Here is a 17,567-nt window from a genome sequence, read left to right on the forward strand (position 1 = left end):
ACTCAAATATTTTATTGCAAATTAACTTTTTTGTTAAAAATTAATTGGATTAAAGATTCATTTTTGGATTGCAAATTTATCTGTTTTGTAGAAAACCCGTCATATTAGCTAGAAAATTAAACTATACGCTTTTTAATGTAATAAACTTAAATTTAAATGTAATAAACTATGGCTTTTTAATCTAAAAATGTAGCTCTTACATTTTTTATCAAAAATGGTAGCTTTAAAAGTTCAAAATTCAACTATTTGGTAGAGAATTCAGATTATTTCTTGAAAATGCATCCATTTTGGGTAAATAGTTAATCTTCATTGTAGAAAATTCATCATTTTCGTTGAGGATTCAACTTTTTTATTAATTTGTATTTTTTAATTGAATTCCACAAGTTGAAAATTCTATTTTTTTGTGTTAAAAATTAGTTTTTAAAACTGAAAATGTAAGTATTTCATTTCTTTTTTGGAAAATATTTCTTTTTACATTTAAAATTAAACTATTTAGTTGAAAACTTATATTTTTCAGTAAAAAATTCAAAGAAATGGTTTAAGATTACTGCATTTTGTTGATAATTCATATATTTTAGGAGAAAATTATTTTTTTCGTTCATTAAAAAGTCAGCTTTTTAGTTGGAAAATCAACTCTTTGGTTGATTGTTGAATTGTTTTTTTTTTTGAAAATTTACTGTTTTAAGTTATATCATTTTTGTTGAAAATTCATCTGTTTGGCTGAAGATTGAAATATTTTGATAAAAATTAGTTTTTTGTTTATTTAAAAATTAATTTTATTTCCTGAAAGTTTAATTATTCCATTTTTTTATTTAAATTTGAAATCTTAAATTGAAAATTGATCTTTTTTATTCGAAAATTTGTGCATGGTGTTGAAAATTCCTATTTTCGAAAATTTAAGGCATTCATGAAATTCACAGAATTAATGGAATTCAAGATATTTAAGGAATTCATGGAATTTCAGGAATTTGCGAAATTGATGGAATTCATTGGATTTGCGGAATTCATGGAATTTAGTAATTTGAACGAATTAATGGAATTCATTGAATTAAAGGAATTCATGAAATTCATTTAACTGTAGGAATTCTAAGAATTCACTTAAATCAAGGAATTCGTTTAATTTATGGAATTTACGGAATTCACGAAACCCACGGGATTTGCGCAATTCACGGAATTAAGTAATTTTAACGAAATAATGGAATTGACTTGAATTGAAGGAATTCATGAAATTCATTTAACTGCAGGAATTCTAAGAATTCACTTAAATCAAGGAATTTGCGGAATTCACGGAATTGACTGTAATAGCGTAATTAAAGTAATTCACGGAATTCATCTAATTTATGGAATTTACGGAATTCACGAAATCCACGGAATTTAAGGAATTCAGGAAATTGACTGTAATAACGGGATGAATGGAATTCAAGGAATTCACGGGATTTATGTAACACCCGTAATTCATGCAATTCGCGGAATTAACGGAATTCGAGACATTAATGGAATTTGCAGATTCTTAGAAATAAAGGAATTCTCAGAATTCATGTAACACCCGGAATTCGTGCAATTCACGGAATTCCACGGATTCAAGGAATTCACGGTATTAATTGAGTTCAAGGAATTCGTGGAACTCCAGGAATTCCATACATTTCGTGAATTCCGTGATTTCATTGAATTTGATTAACTCATTGAATTGGATGAATTCCTTAAATGTCGTGAATTCCATGAATTTCACTATTTACTTGAATCTCATGAATTAGCAAAATTATGTGAATTTATTGAATTTCGTGAAGTCCATGAGTTCCTTGAAATCCATTAATTCCATAATTTCCATGAATTCCATGAATTCTGTGAATTTTTTGATTACGTAAATTCTTTTGATTTCGTCATTTCCTTCAATTAATAAATTGCGTGAATTCCGTAAATTCCGTAAATTTGACGAATATTGTGAATTCCCTGATTTTCTTGAATTCCGTGAATTCCATGAATTCTGCGTATATCTTCAACTCTTTGAATTCTGTAAATTCTTTAAATTCCGGGAATTCCATTAATTCTATTAATCTCGGGAATTCCATTAATTCCTTAAATCCCATGAAATCCGTGAATTCCAGGCGTTATACGAATTCAGTGAATTCCTTGAATTCAGTAAATTCTGTGAATGTCACGAATTTCTTCAATTCCAGTTTTGGCTCCATCAGAAAATTTCTTTTTTTTTCAGGAACAAGTGTTCTCAGAAATGATTTACATTTTACAGTTCCGCGCGTTTAATATCGTTGAGGAATTCATGAATTTAAAAATTGGGAAACCATTAAATCTGACTTTCGAAATTTGCGCAAATGCCGAATTACGCCACTTTTCCCATCAAGTCTCTCGTGTCTCTCTATTCTCGAGTATTGTTATCACAAGAAACCAGGCGTGAATCCGTGATTAATAAGCCTGAAACTCTCGTCTAAAGGCAGAAAGCTGATCGCCATGTTTTTTTTTATGAAATGCGGAAGACTTTTGACAGTTTGACAGTTTGACAGTTTGACAATTTGACAATTTAACAAGAGAAAAAAAGGGAAAAAGGTAGGTAGCGATGCAAAAATAAAAATTGGACTCGAGCGCGCCTAATGAGTTTCTGAGCCAGTTAGGCGAAAATTCTTGCTGTTGGTCGTTCTTAATGTTCACGAATAAATAATGTGCCCGCACGCGGAACGGCCGAAACGCGCAAGTATGTATCGCATCAGTCACAGCAACGGCGATTTGCCAGGATTAATTGAACTCTTATTATTGAGTATGGAAAATAACGGTTCTAAAATGGTATCTGGTCTTATTCTGTTACCTCCAATCCTCACAATACCTCATTTTTCATTTATTTATTTAAATAAACATTTTAAATTGTTTTCATTTTACCAAATTCCGAATTACCTTTTGACAGCGCCCCAGAGCTGCCAGATCAGCTCCCGGCCTCGACCGTGTATGTGTATGTAGTAGTAGTTTTCTTAAGATCCGGAGGGGGAACGTTGGTCAAACTAATCCAACAGATGGCGCCACAAAAAGTAGGTCTGACTTTTTCATTGAATTGCATTAAGAAAAAGCACAAATAATTAAAAACTTGATGCTGTTTGCAAATAAACAAAAAAAATATATGAAAAAATAAGAGTAACTATTACTAATTATTTTAAAATAGAAAAAGTTATAAAAATATGTAGTTTATTATGAATAAAATTTAATTTTTAAATATATTTTGAAAGCAGTTTAAACTTCATATTTCTAAGATTTATTTTACCGATATTATTGATTTCATTATTTGTTCTAGTTGAAAAAATTATTTATTGTTAAAGTTATTGATGGATCTAATGAAAAAATTAACAATATTTAATTCCTCAATGAGAAAATTATTTAAAACATATACATGATTAGAAGAAGTAATAATAAATATATCACTTATATCCAATATAAATATAATAATAATTAAAATATGTAAGACCATAACTTCAGTTGCAAAGTGAAGAATCTTTGTACCTTTAAAATATTAATAATTTCGAGTTTTGAAGGAAAATGGATTTAATATTATTTAATATAATGTATATATTTATTTAAATTGAACCGAACATCATATATACAAAGTCTTATTATCGGTAAAAAATTTTTTGTTTTTGCTAAAAATGCTTCATATTATTATACGAATGACCTTTAATAACAAAAATAATTTAAGAGTTTATAATAACCACTGTGATAAACAATTACTTTGGCAAAATATTAGAATTTGAGATTTTTGAAAGATAAAATATAACAATTTAAATTTTTGTAAACAAATTAGATAAACAGATTGGAAATTTTGGCCCTTTGGCATAGACATTTTTTGTTTGCACTGGAAAAGTTTTATATTATTGGACGAATGATTGCTAGTCAACAACATATTAGAAAAGTTAACAATAACCACTGTTATTAACAACTCTTGTGACAAAATATTTAAACTTAAGGTTTTATCAAATTTGAATTTAAAATTTAATTTAAATTTAGAAATTGTTTATGTAAATTGTTTTTAAACATGTAAGTTGGGGCCACAAAAATTGTTTATCACAGTGGTTATTATAAACTTTTAAAGTATTTTTGTTATTAAATGTCATTCCTACATTAATGTGAAGCATTTTTAGGAAAACATTTTTTTTACCGATAATAAGATTATTGGTCAATTTGTTCATAAAATTGGTTTATAAGAAATAAATGGATTAATAAGCACATTATTTGTATTCTATGAAATTCTAAACATTTATTTAAGACAATATAAAGTTTTCCTGATCAGTTATTAAAGCGTAAAAAATTGTTTTATAAAAAAATTTAGTTTTTCCATGATTTGAGTGGAAAAATTATTAATAAAAAATAGAGGAGACAAAAGTTCGTAAAGTCAAGATCAATTTAAAACAAAAAATAAATAAATTATTGAACTGCATAAATTTATATATGGCGTTCGGTTCAATTTAATTAAATATATACATTATCCTATGTATAAAAACTCGTAACCTAAATTAGTGTGCATGGGCGCTGAATCTTACAATGGTCAAGTTAATCACGTATTTTATGGCGACTGGCGACATCTTTCTTCAACGTAGAAAATCAATCGAAATAAAAAACTAGATTTCTACTTTTATCGATCGCCGATAATTATTATCGTTTTGTGTCTTTTTATTTTCACTTTCAATAACAGCTGTTATTTTTAATGAATTATTATCATGTATAATATTTAAATTTGTTTCTCATAATTTTTCAATCGTTACATTAAATAACTGAAGATACTTTACACAAGAATGTGGTTTATACAATTTTACAGTAATAATAATTTAAAGTTTACGTTAAAATATAATTTTTTTAATAATATAAAAGGATATTAAATTAATAGATATATTGTGAAATCATTACGTTTAATAATATTATGATATAAATTACAATGAAAAATGTTATTTGAATATAAAGTTATCATAAACTAAATTAGAATTAAATGAATTTATTATTTTCAGGTTCTAATTAATAATAACATCATGTTATACATGCTATTAATTTCTTATAATAATATTATATTTACATTTTATGCTTTAAAATGATTTAAAAAATAGAAATTAAATATAATTTTAAGAAATTTTTAATTGGTTTATTCAACGTTACAGGAATAATTATTTAAAGTTTATCTGAAAATTTTATTGTTTGAAATAATATAAACGATTATTAAATTAATGGATAAAAACTTGTTATTTATAAATTAAAATTAAATAATAACATATTTTTATTTTAACGTTATCTAATAAAAATTCATTAACTATTTAATATTGGCTCGAACTTTTCGTATTATTTTGTAGAATCCCGTAAAATATTATTTTTTCAATCTAGATTTTTTGTTGAAGAATCTGAAATATTCAAAAATCTTTTATAATTTTTTCAAATTTGTAAGAAATTTTTTCGCTTATTTTTTACATTTTAAATGATTTTTCAAAATTTCAAGAAAAATTGGATTCATTTTAAAATATTTCCGAAAAGCATTTCCGAAAACTAATGGAATATTTATCATTTTTTCTGAAATTATAAAAGCCCTACATATCTTTTAAAAAAGCTAATAATTTTCTAATAATTTATAAAATCCTGTAAAATAAATAATATATTTTTTAAATTTTCTACATTCTTTTTTTGACATCTGAATTATTTAAAAATCTTTCCTAATTGTCTCATGAAAATGATAAAATTTATATCATTCAAAAAAAAACTGCTGATACTTCTTTACTTTTAAATAATTTGAAAATGTGTGTGACTAAAAAAATATCAAAAAAGCATTGTTGTGTTACGTCAAAATATTGTTTAATGTATTTCTATACCGCACTTTATCCTAAAAATCTATTTTTATTTAAAAAACGTCTATTAAGTTTTTTAAGCTAATAAAAAAAAAATGTTACGTAACTGCAGTTAGGATGTGGGAAGGTAAAAGGGTTTAAAATAACTTTAGGTAACACGTGAACAAGAATATAAGTGTTCAGAAATTTTTAACAAATAAATTTTTATTAGAAAATTGAGTGAATGATAAAAAGGAGTATAAAACTGAGCGCGCGCGTACATAGTAGTCTAGTATTGAATAATATTATATCTATTTTCTCATTTATCAGTCTTGACAATGATTTTTTTACCAAATGATTCCCTCAAAACATTTTAATTCAAATTAGTATTACTGTTTAAAAATGCTACCTTTAAAACTTTAAATTGTTGAGATTTTGAAGGTACAAAGATTCTTTACTCTGCAACTCAAGTTGTAGTCTTACACATTTTAATTATTGTATTCATATTGGATACAAGTGATATATTTTTTATTAATTCTTCTGATCATGTATATGTTGTGAATAATTTTTTCATTAGCTGCGTTAATAATTTTAACAATACATTTTTTTAACTAGAACAAATAATAATATCAATAATCTCAGCAAAATAAATCGTAAGAATATGAAGTTCGAAATGCTTTCAAAGTGTATCTTTAAATTAAATTTTATTCGTATTAAACTACATATTTTTATGACTTTTTCTTTTTTTAAATAATTAGTAATAGTTACTCTTATTTTTATTTTTTTTTTTGTTTATTTGCAAACAGCATCAAGTTTTTAATTATGTTTGCTATTTCTTAATGCAATTCAATGAAAAGGACAGACCTACTGTTGGTGCCGCCATCTGTTGGATTAGTTACCTACCGTTTGTGAGCCGCAAAATAGAAGGTGCATGATTACAACTGTAAGTTCGTGTATAAACCGAAAATGCTTCGGAAAACTTCGGTGCTCTTCTATTTATATCTCGATCCCCAATTGAATGAAATTAGCGATTTTTATGTTAATATTATATTTATAAAATAGTATATCAATATTAATGAGTAGTTGTCTAACTTTTAATAGAAATAGGTGAACTTTTAACTAAATAAATTAGTTTTCTGTAAAAAAAATTTTTTTAAGAAAATACATAGATTAAAAAAAATTAATTGTTTTCAACAAAATAGTTAAATTTTTAAACAAAAAGTTACATTTTCATCTAAAAAGCTGAATTGTATACTAAAAAGAGGCTCTTTTAATAAAATACACGAACTTTGCACAAAAGAAATTTATTTTCCAACAAGACTAATTTTCGATTCAAAAAATTAATGTTTAATCATAGTTAAATTTTCGACAAAAAAGATTATTTTCTTGTGGTTAAAAAAAAATTGATTGTTTAACAAAAACAAAAAGAATTTTCTACAAAATAGTTACATTTTCAGAAAGCAACATTTTTTAACTAAATTGATGAATCATCAACCAAAAAAAAAAAATTGAATCTTTCAATTTTTCAATTTCAAATTGCTTTAAATTATTGAAATTTATTGAAAATTCCTTGGAATATTTTAAAACATCTTAAAATATTTAAAAACCTTCAAAATCTTTTGAAACATCTTGACACCTTTTAAAGATTTCTAAAGTATTTTGGAATTTTTTTAAATAACTGCTAAAAATGTTAAAATTCTTTGAAATTCCTTTATATTATAAAAATGAATTTAAAATTCATTGACGTCTTTTTAAACATCCTCAAATATTTAAAATCCTTTACAATTTTTTAAAATCTCTTGAAAATTTGCAAAGCTCTTGAAACTTCCTTGAAATTTTAAAAATACCCTAAAATATTTCAAATCTTTTCAAATCTCATACTTCATTATTGAAATCAAGTGAAAATTCCTTGAAATCTATTAAAATATACTAAAATATATCAAATCTTTCAAAATCTCATATTAAATTACCGTAACCAATTTGAAATTTCTTGGAAAATTCTCAAATACTATCAAATATTGAAATTCCTTCAAAATATTTTGACATGCCTTGAACTTTTTTAAAATTTTTTAAATTAAATTTCGAAAGTTTTGAATTTTTATTGATCCCAATTTCAAAACTCTAATCTACTAACATTTAAATATTTAACGTTTTGAAATTTTTCTATTTTCCAAATTTCAATCTGAAGTTTTAAAAAATTTCAAGAAATTTCAAAAGATTTTAAATACATGAGGATGTTTTAAAAGATGGCATGGAATTTTCCATTTACTTTTAGAATCTAAAGGAATTTGAAAGAATTTAAAAAATCGTAGAAGGGTTATTTTTAAAAATTCCAAAGTACTTTTCAAATTAAAAAAAAAAATTTCTAGATATTTCAAAAGATTTTGAAGGATTTGAAAAATTTGAGAAAATTTTAAAAGATTCCAAGGATTTTTCAATCGATTACAGTAATTTGATATGAGACTCTAAAGGAATTGATATATTTTATGATATTTTATTAGATTCCAAGGAATTTTCAATTAATTTCAATAATTTAGTATGAGATTTTTAAGGATTTGAAACATTTTAGGGTATTTTTGAAATTCCAAGGATTTTTCAAGAGTTTTAAAAAATTTCAAAAGATTTTAAAGAATTTTAAATATTTGAAGATGTTTTTAAAGATGTCAAGGAATTTTCAATTAACTTTTATAATCTAAAGGAATTTGAAAGAATTAAAAAAATTTTAGAAGGATTATTTTTAAAATTTCCAAAGTACTTTTCAAATTAAAAAAAAAGTTCTAGGTATTTCAAAAGATTTTGAAAAAAAAACTTCTTCCTCCTCAAACAAAAGAAAAAATTTTCGCTTTTTTTACAAATTTTTTAAATTTTTAGTTGATAATGATAAGAAAACAAGAAGACGCAAGAAATAAAAAAAGGAAGGAAGGGGATGTGGTTAGTTTCCTTCTCATTTTTCTTTCCTCGTTTTTATTTCTTGGCAGAAGGAGCGAAAATTTTTTCTTTTTTAAAAGAAAGAAGTTTTTTTCTTTTTCAGATTACAATAGGAATATTTTATGGTGTTCAAATTTGTTCGTTAGATTCTTGATTTTATTTTGAGGAATTATTCAAAGTAACTTGATTATTGGACGTTAAATAGGATTTTAAATTTGATTTTAATCTCTTGAAATTTTTTAAAGCTTTAGATTGAAATTTAGAAAACAGAAAAATTTCAAAACATTAAGTATTGAAATATTTGTAGATTAGGGTTTTGATAATGGAATCAATAAAAATTCAAAACTTTCAAAATTTTATTTTCAAAAATTTGCTACTATGAAATATGAATAATTTTCAACTCAATGGGATTCAAGTCTTCAACGTTTGAATTGTAAACTTAGAAGTTTATTTACAAAAAATTAGTAATTATAAATAAATTGAAAGATTTAAAAATTTAAAAGTATGTTTTTCAACAGAAAAAATAATAATAATTTTATAATTATATACAAAACTCGTTTTAGACATAGTTAAACTTTAAATCGAGTAATTTCTATTAACACTTTAATTCAATAGTTTAACTAATCTACAAACTTAAAAATTTTTAACATTTTGAAATTTTTCTGTTTTCTAAATTTCAGTCTGAAATCATTTCATTTAGAGATTGTCCAATTGAAAAACGTACATTTAAATTTTGAACGCTTTCAGTTTATTTATCATTATTAATTTTTTATAAATAAAATTCCAAGTTTACAATTCAAAGTTTGAAGACTTAAATCCCATCGAGTTGAAAATTATTCTAATGGAATAGTTGAAAATGTTTGAGAATTAAATTTCGAAAGCTTTGAATTTTTATTGATCCCATTTTCAAAACTCTAATCTACAAACATTTCAATATTTAATGTTTTGAAACTTTCTTCTTTTTTAAATTTCAATCTGAAGCTTTACAAAATTTCGAGAGATTTTGAAAGATTTTTAAGTATTTTAAATAATTGAGGATGTTTTAAAATATTTTAAAGAATTTTCAATTTATTCTTGTAATTTACAGTAATGTCAAAGAATTAAACAAATTTTAGAAGGGTTTTTTTGAAAAATTCCAAAATAACTTAGAAATATTAAAAAAAAAGTTCTAGCTATTTCAAAAGATTTGGAAGGATTTGAAAAATTTGAGTTAATTTTAATAGATTTTAAGAAATTTTCAATTGATTTCAATAATGTAGTATGAGATTTTAAAAAATTTAAAATATATCAGGGTATTTTTTAAATTTCAAGGAATTTTCAAGAGCTTTGTCAAAACATTTAGATTTTGAATTATTGATCATAATTATTCTAATCGAATCTACAGAAAGAAAAGATCAATAAATGTTCATTTTTATTTAAAATTATTTAATTATGTTTTTTAAATTATAATTTGCTGAAAATATAATTTATACAGTTTTGGATTACTGCAAGTAACAGAATAAAGCTTTTAAAGGGTTAATTTTTTAAAATTTTTATAATAAGATCGTAACTTTTTTAAATTCTATAATTTTCTATTTGACAATAAGATTTTGGGAAAATTCAAAATTATTCAAATTTTATTTTAAAAGGTTAATTTTTGAAGATTTTAAATATGTCGTTAAAGAATCTGAAAAATTTTTAAACAATTTTTTTTGTATTAAATTTTTTTTATTTGTAGAAGTTTCAGTAGGTTTGAAAATAATCAAAAATAATAGAAATCTTGTAAAGATTCAGAAAAATTTTCAAGTAAATATACATTTTTGAAGATTTTGATTGCATTTTGAAAAAAGAAGCTGAATTAAAATTACGACAGATTTCAATAGAATGAAAAAATTTTCTTCAGATTCCCAGATAAATGTTTAATGATTTTTTATTTTTAAAAACTACCCTTAGGATAATATTCTATATGACTTTAAAGTATTTCACAAAATTTTTTAAAAAGAATCTGAATTATTTTAAGGCAGCTTTTTTTTGTCTTTAAACAAATTAAGACAAATTCTATTTTCCAAGACATTTATTTACAAGGTTTAGAAGTCTTAAAAAGATTCCAGAAAAACTGTTAATTTGAAACAGACAAAACTTTAAGAAAAATGTAGATTTTTTACAATTTTGTAAAGAACAAGCTTTTTCTGCATATGGAAATTTTTTGAGAGAATCAAACAATTTTCTCTATATTGTTATCAAAATTTAGTTGGTTGGGAGATTTTAGGACAATTTTTTTATTTAGCAGAATTTAAAAAAGATTGTAGTTTAAACAATTTTCAAGTCTAAAAAAATGAAATAAAATTTGCTTTTCGGCATAACTACTTTCATACATTTTAGCTTAAGGGCATGCTCTCGGTGACAACGTGACCAAACCAGTCCCCGGTTATGAGCATTTTTTTTGGTGTTCACTGTGTCCACGCGGATTGAGATATCGTGTTTAAAATTTGACAGATTAAATAAAAAGCACGAAATAACGTTTTTATACATGAATATGTTTATAGTTTTGAAGAAAAATTATTTATAAATCGAGTATCTGCACACACGTAACCTATCATTATTTTTGGAGCATTTTTAGCGATTTCTAGCGGAGAGAAAAAGAAACATTGAACGTCGATGAAGTCGAGATCGTATGACTAAGTTCGTTCATGAAATTTTAGTGTAGAATGATTTTTATTTTTTTGGTCCTAAAAATAAAAGATAAATTTCAAATTGGAAACATGGAAACATAGCAACACCAGAAATTTAATCAAATTTACTCTTTGAAGTTTTTCAGCCAACTTCCATAATTCTTGACATCTTATATTTGATGTTGAATCGATCAGCTGATAACTATTGCTGACAGTGAACCAATCGGCGAGGCTCAGCGTCGGACTCGCCTTGTCTTTCGCCCCGGGCAAAATTTTATTATTATTGGTTTGGTATAACTTAGAATTGTTTCACATCAGTACAAAAAATCCACAGGAATATATAACCATTAAAAAATTTTAATTATTTTCTGAAGATGAACATTTCTCAAGATGGGACTTGGACGGATTTTCAAGTATCATATTCTAAGATGTTCCTCGATTTTTTTAAATCGAGGCATCTACTTTATCGACGTTAAAAGTTGTTTTTCCTATTCCGGACCGAAAAAAATGAAAATATTTCATTCTCCACACCAAAATTTTATAAATGAATTAGTCATGTGATCTCTACTTTATCGACGTTCAAAGTTTATTTTTCTCTCCGCTAGAAATCGCTAAAAATGCTCCAAAAATAATGATAGGTTACGTGTGTGCAAATACTTATTTATTGATTTGCAACGAATGTGCAAATTTTATTGCTTACCATTTTTTTTTAAGGTTTAGACGATTCAGTCTAAAATTGGTGTCAGTACTAAATATACGTGAATCAAAAAATCCGAAAAGCATCAAACCAAAAATTATCTGCAAAGTGCCAGAACTCGAATGGTAATATCCTATTTCATCGATTTACAGATAAACTTTCTTTAAAACTATAAACATATTGATGTACACAAACGTTCTTTAGTGCTTTTTATTTAATCCGTTAAATTTTAAACACGATATCTCAATTCGTGTGGACACAGTGAACACCAAAAAAAAATGCTTATAACCGGGGACTAGTTTGGTCACGTGGTCACGAAGAGCATGCCCTTAAGATTTAAGACAGTTTTTCCCTATTCCCCTGCATTTTCTCTTATTTTCAAATTCACCTTTTTCGCTATTTAAAACTACAAATTATACAAAATACTACAAAACTACAAATGTGAATTTAAAAGAAAACCCTGTGTAATGTTGATCATAACCTAATTTGTGAAAATAAACCTTTCATTTATATTAAACCCCATTTCCAGTTTTTTAACCGTTAGTGTTTAGTTGACCATACCCAAAGTCCGAAAAATTTACCTCATAATTATATCTTATCCCACTTCCAGTAATCAAAAACACTTGCTTATAGTTAAACATACCCTAATTTGAAAAAATCGAACTCTCATTTATATTTGGTCCTAGTTTCAGTATTTAAAAGAACCAACGTTTTTTATTTAGCCATACCCCAACATGGAAAAATTGACCTCTCATTTATATTTCTCCCCATTTCCAGTATTTGAAGATAAGCATTCGTTCATGGTTGACTATACCATTGGCAGTTTTGTTTAAAGCACCAGTTTATATTTTAGTTTTTTCTTCGTTTTTTATAACCCTCTCCTAATAAGGGCATGATAATTAGGACAATAATCTGATTCAGTAAATATGTCTCTTAATTACATTTGACCCCATTTCCAGTATATTAAGAAAACTATCCGTTTATGGTTCACTTTTCAGTTTTTTTAGTTTTTTTAAGGCCATGTGATGAGCGGATCACTTGACCAGATTCCTACCTTGCCGAAACTTTTTTTATTTTCTAACTTATTATTACGCGAAGTGCCACATCGGATTGGAAATTTAGGGTACTAAATAACAGGCACTATGAAAGGTTGGTCTGGTGTTTAATTTTTATATTTTGAAAAATAAAACACTCAATTATAGTTGATCCCATCTCCAGTATTAAAAAAAAGCAATTATTTAGAGTTAGACATACTCTAGCTTAGAAAAGGCAACCTCTCATTAATATTTGGACCCAGTTTCAGCATTAAAAAGAACCCCCTTCTTTATTTGTCGATACGCTAACTTGGAAAAATTGATCTCTCATTTATATTGGTCCCCATTTCCAGTACTTAAAGAAAATCATTCGTTCATGGTTGACTATACTATTTGCATTTTTTTAAAGCTCTATAAAAACAGATCTGCTCTAATAAGGGATAAATAATTCAGACAATACCCTAGAGCGGAAAAATTGACCTCTTGTTTATATTAGACCCCATTTCCAGTATATAAAGAAAACCATCCGTTTATAGTTGACTATACGTTTTTCCAGTTTTTATCTAACGCCAGTTTATAGTAGGCCATAACCTAACTTAAAAAATCAAACGATTATTTATATTTGTCCCCATTTCCAGTACTTTAAGAAAACCATCCTTTTATGGTTGAATATACCATTTACATTTTTTTTAAAGCAGCAGTTTATTTTCTAGTTTTTTTTATTTAGTTTTTTATAGCCCTGTTTTCATTAAGTCTCATTTATATTTGACCCCATTTCCAGTACGATATATGATATATGCCTACGTGTTTTCCAGTTTTTTAATTCCCATTTCTAGTATTCAAACGAAACCATCCGTTCATGGTTGACCATACCATTTACAGTATTTCCAAGGCTTGATTTAAAATATACCTTTTAATTATATAGAACCCAAATATATAAATTTTTAAACACCCGTTTGCAGTTAGCCATGCGATAACTCGGAAAAATCTACAGATCAATTATATTTAAACCCATTTCCAGTATTAAATAAACACTTGTTTACATTTGGACATACCCTAACTCGAAAAAATTTATCTCTCATTTATATTTGGCCCCATTTCCAGTATATAAAGGAAACCATCCTTTTATAGTTGACTTGGCCATTTCTAGTTATTTTCTAAATACCAGTTTATAGTTGTCCATAACCTAACTTGAGTTTCTTTGAAGCCACCCGTTTATATAGTGTACAATACCGCAACTTCACAAAATCGACCTCTTAATTATATTTGAAACTATTTCTGGCATTTGAAAAAAGAAAAACACTTTTTTATATTTAGCCATACATTAACTCGGAAAAATCGACCTTTCGCTTATATTTGACTCCATTTCCAGCATTTGAAGAAAACTGTCCGTTTAAACTCTATCTCTAAATTATATTTAACCATATTTCCAGTTAAAAAAAAACAAGCGCTTGTATTTCCATTTTTTTTAATAACTAGGTTATAACGGCAATACCCTAATTCAGAAAGATGGACCTTTCAATTATATTTGACCCTATTTCCATACCCCAACTCAGCAAAGTCTTCCAAATAATAGAATTTGAACCTATTTCCATTCTTTTTTTAAATCTCCTGTATATAATTGGCCCTTTTCCAACTCCGCAAAATCTACCTCCTACTTATATTTGAACCCATTTTCAGTATTAAAAAAAAAAACACTTTTATAGTTGGCCATACATTAACTCGAAAAAATCGACCTTCTATATATATTTGACCCCATTTCCAGTATTTCGATAAAACTAACCGTTTATCGTTGATTATATAATTTTTCTTTTTTTTAAAACCTTACGATTATAGTTAGCCATACCCTAACACGGTAAAATCTATCTTTAAATTATATTTAACCATATTTCCAGTTAAAAAAAAACAACCACTTATAGATCCAGTATTTAGAAAATCACTTGTTTTTTACGGCTATACCCTGATTCAGAAAAATCGACCTTTTAACTATATTTGAACCCATTTCCAGTTTTTTTTTCATTTTTCTCTAATTCACCCTTTTATAGTTGGCCCTTTTCCAAATCCGCAAAATCTGCCTCTTAATTATATTTGAACCCATTTCCAGTGCTTGCTCCATTTTTCTTTAAATCACCCGTTTATATTTGACTCTGTCCCAAGTCCGCTAAATCTACCTTTTAATTATATTTAAACCCATTTCCAGTGTTTTTTTCATTTTTCTTAAAATCACCCTTTTATAATTCAACTCCGCAAAATCTACCTCTTAATTATATTTCAACCCATTTTCAGTATTTAAAAAAGACTTTTTTATAGTTGGCAATACACTGACTCGCAAAAATCGACCTTCCATTTATATTGGACCCCATTTCCAGTATTTGCAGAAAACTACCTGTTTATCGTTGATCATACAATTTTCTTTTTTTTTTAACATTTCGATTATAGTTGACCATACCCTAACACGGTAGAATATATCTCTAAATTATACTTAACCATATTTAAAAACTACTTATAGATCCGGTATTCAAAGAATCACTTGTTTATAACGGTCGTACCCTAATTCAGAAAAATCAACCTTTTAACTATGTTTGAACCTATTTTCAGTTTTTTTAATACACCTTTTTAGAGTTGACCATACTCTAACTCAGCAAAATCTTCCAAGAAATTTTATTTGGGCCCATTTACATTGACATTTTTCGTTTTTTTGTATAGTTTTGAAAAACCAACCGTTTATATTTGGCTCTGCCCCAAGTCCGCTAAATCTACCTCTTGATTATATTGAAACCCATTTCCAGTGTTTTTTTTTCATTTTTCTTTAAATCACCCTTTTATAGTTGGCCCTTTTCCAAATCCGCAAAATCTGCCTCGTAATTATATTTTAACCCATTTCCAGTGTTTGCTCCATTTTTTTTTTGTAAATCACCCGTTTATATTTGACTCTGTCTCAAGTCCGCTAAATCTACCTTTTAAATATATTTAAACCCATTTCCAGTGTTTTTTTCATTTTTCTTAAAATCACCCTTTTATAATTGGCCCTTTTCCAACTCCGCAAAATCTACCTCTTAATTATATTTGAACCCATTTTCAGTATTTAAAAAAAGACTCTTTTATAGTTGGCAATACACTAACTCGGAAAAATCGACCTTCCATTTATATTGAACCCCATTTCCAGTATTTGCAGAAAACTACCCGTTTATCGTTGATCATACAATTTTCTTTTTTTTTAACATTTCGATCATAGTTGGCCATACCCTAACACGGTAGAATATATCTCTAAATTATACTTAACCATATTTAAAAACTACTTATAGATCCGGTATTTAAAGAATCACTTGTTTATAACGGTCATACCCTAATTCAGAAAAATCAACCTTTTAACTATATTTGAACCTATTTTCAGTTTTTTTAATACACCTTTTTAGAGTTGACCATACTCTAACTCAGCAAAATCTTCCAAGCAATTTTATTTGGGCCCATTTACATTGACATTTTTTGTTTTTTTGTATAGTTTTGAAAACCCACCAGTTTATATTTGGCTATGCCCCAAGTCCGCTAAATCTACCTCTTAATTATATTGAAACCCATTTCCAGTGTTTTTTTTTCATTTTTCTTTAAATCACCCTTTTATAGTTGGCCCTTTTTCAACTCCGCTAAATCTACCTTTTAATTATATTTAAACCCATTTCCAGTGTTTTTTTCATTTTTCTTAAAATCACCCTTTTATAATTGGCCCTTTTCCAACTCCGCAAAATCTACCTCTTAATTATATTGGAACCCATTTTCAGTATTTAAAAAAAGACTCTTTTATAGTTGGCAATACACTAACTCGGAAAAATCGACCTTCCATTTATATTGGACCCCATTTCCAGCATTTGCAGAAAACTACCCCTTTATCTTTGATCATACAATTTTCTTTTTTTTTTTTTTTAAACATTTCGATTATAGTTGGTCATACCCTAACACGGTAAAATCTATCCCTAAATTATACTTAACCACACTTCCAATTAAAAACAACCACTTATAGATCCAGTATTTAGAAAATCACTTGTTTATAACGGCCATACCCTAATTCAGAAAAATTGACCTTTTATTTATATTTGAACCCATTTACAGTATTTAAAAAAACAACGCTTTTTTATAGTTGACCATACACTAGCTCGGAAAAATTGACCTTCTATTTATATTTGACCCCATTTCCAGTATTTGAAGAAAACTGCCTGTTTGTCGTTGATCATACAATTTGCCTTTTTTAAGCCTTTCGATTATAGTTGGCCATACCCTAACACAGTGGAATATATCCCTAAATTATACTTAACCATATTTAAAAACTACTTATAGATCCGGTATTTAAAGAATCACTTGTTTATAACGGTCATACCCTAATTCAGAAAAATCGACCTTTTAACTATATTTGAACCTATTTCCAGTTTTTTAATACATCCGTTTAGAGTTGACAATACTCCAA

General features: G+C 26.3%; 1 protein-coding gene across 2 annotated transcripts in view; it reads left to right on the plus strand.

Annotated features, from left to right (window-relative positions):
* LOC117180108 (probable ATP-dependent RNA helicase CG8611) overlaps positions 1-17,567 on the plus strand; it is a 130,180-nt gene that overhangs the window by 94,400 nt on the left and 18,213 nt on the right. The gene's annotated exons all lie outside the window — the stretch shown is intronic.

The sequence above is a fragment of the Belonocnema kinseyi genome, chromosome 9, assembly GCF_010883055.1.
Source record: "Belonocnema kinseyi isolate 2016_QV_RU_SX_M_011 chromosome 9, B_treatae_v1, whole genome shotgun sequence".
NCBI lineage: Eukaryota > Metazoa > Arthropoda > Insecta > Hymenoptera > Cynipidae > Belonocnema > Belonocnema kinseyi.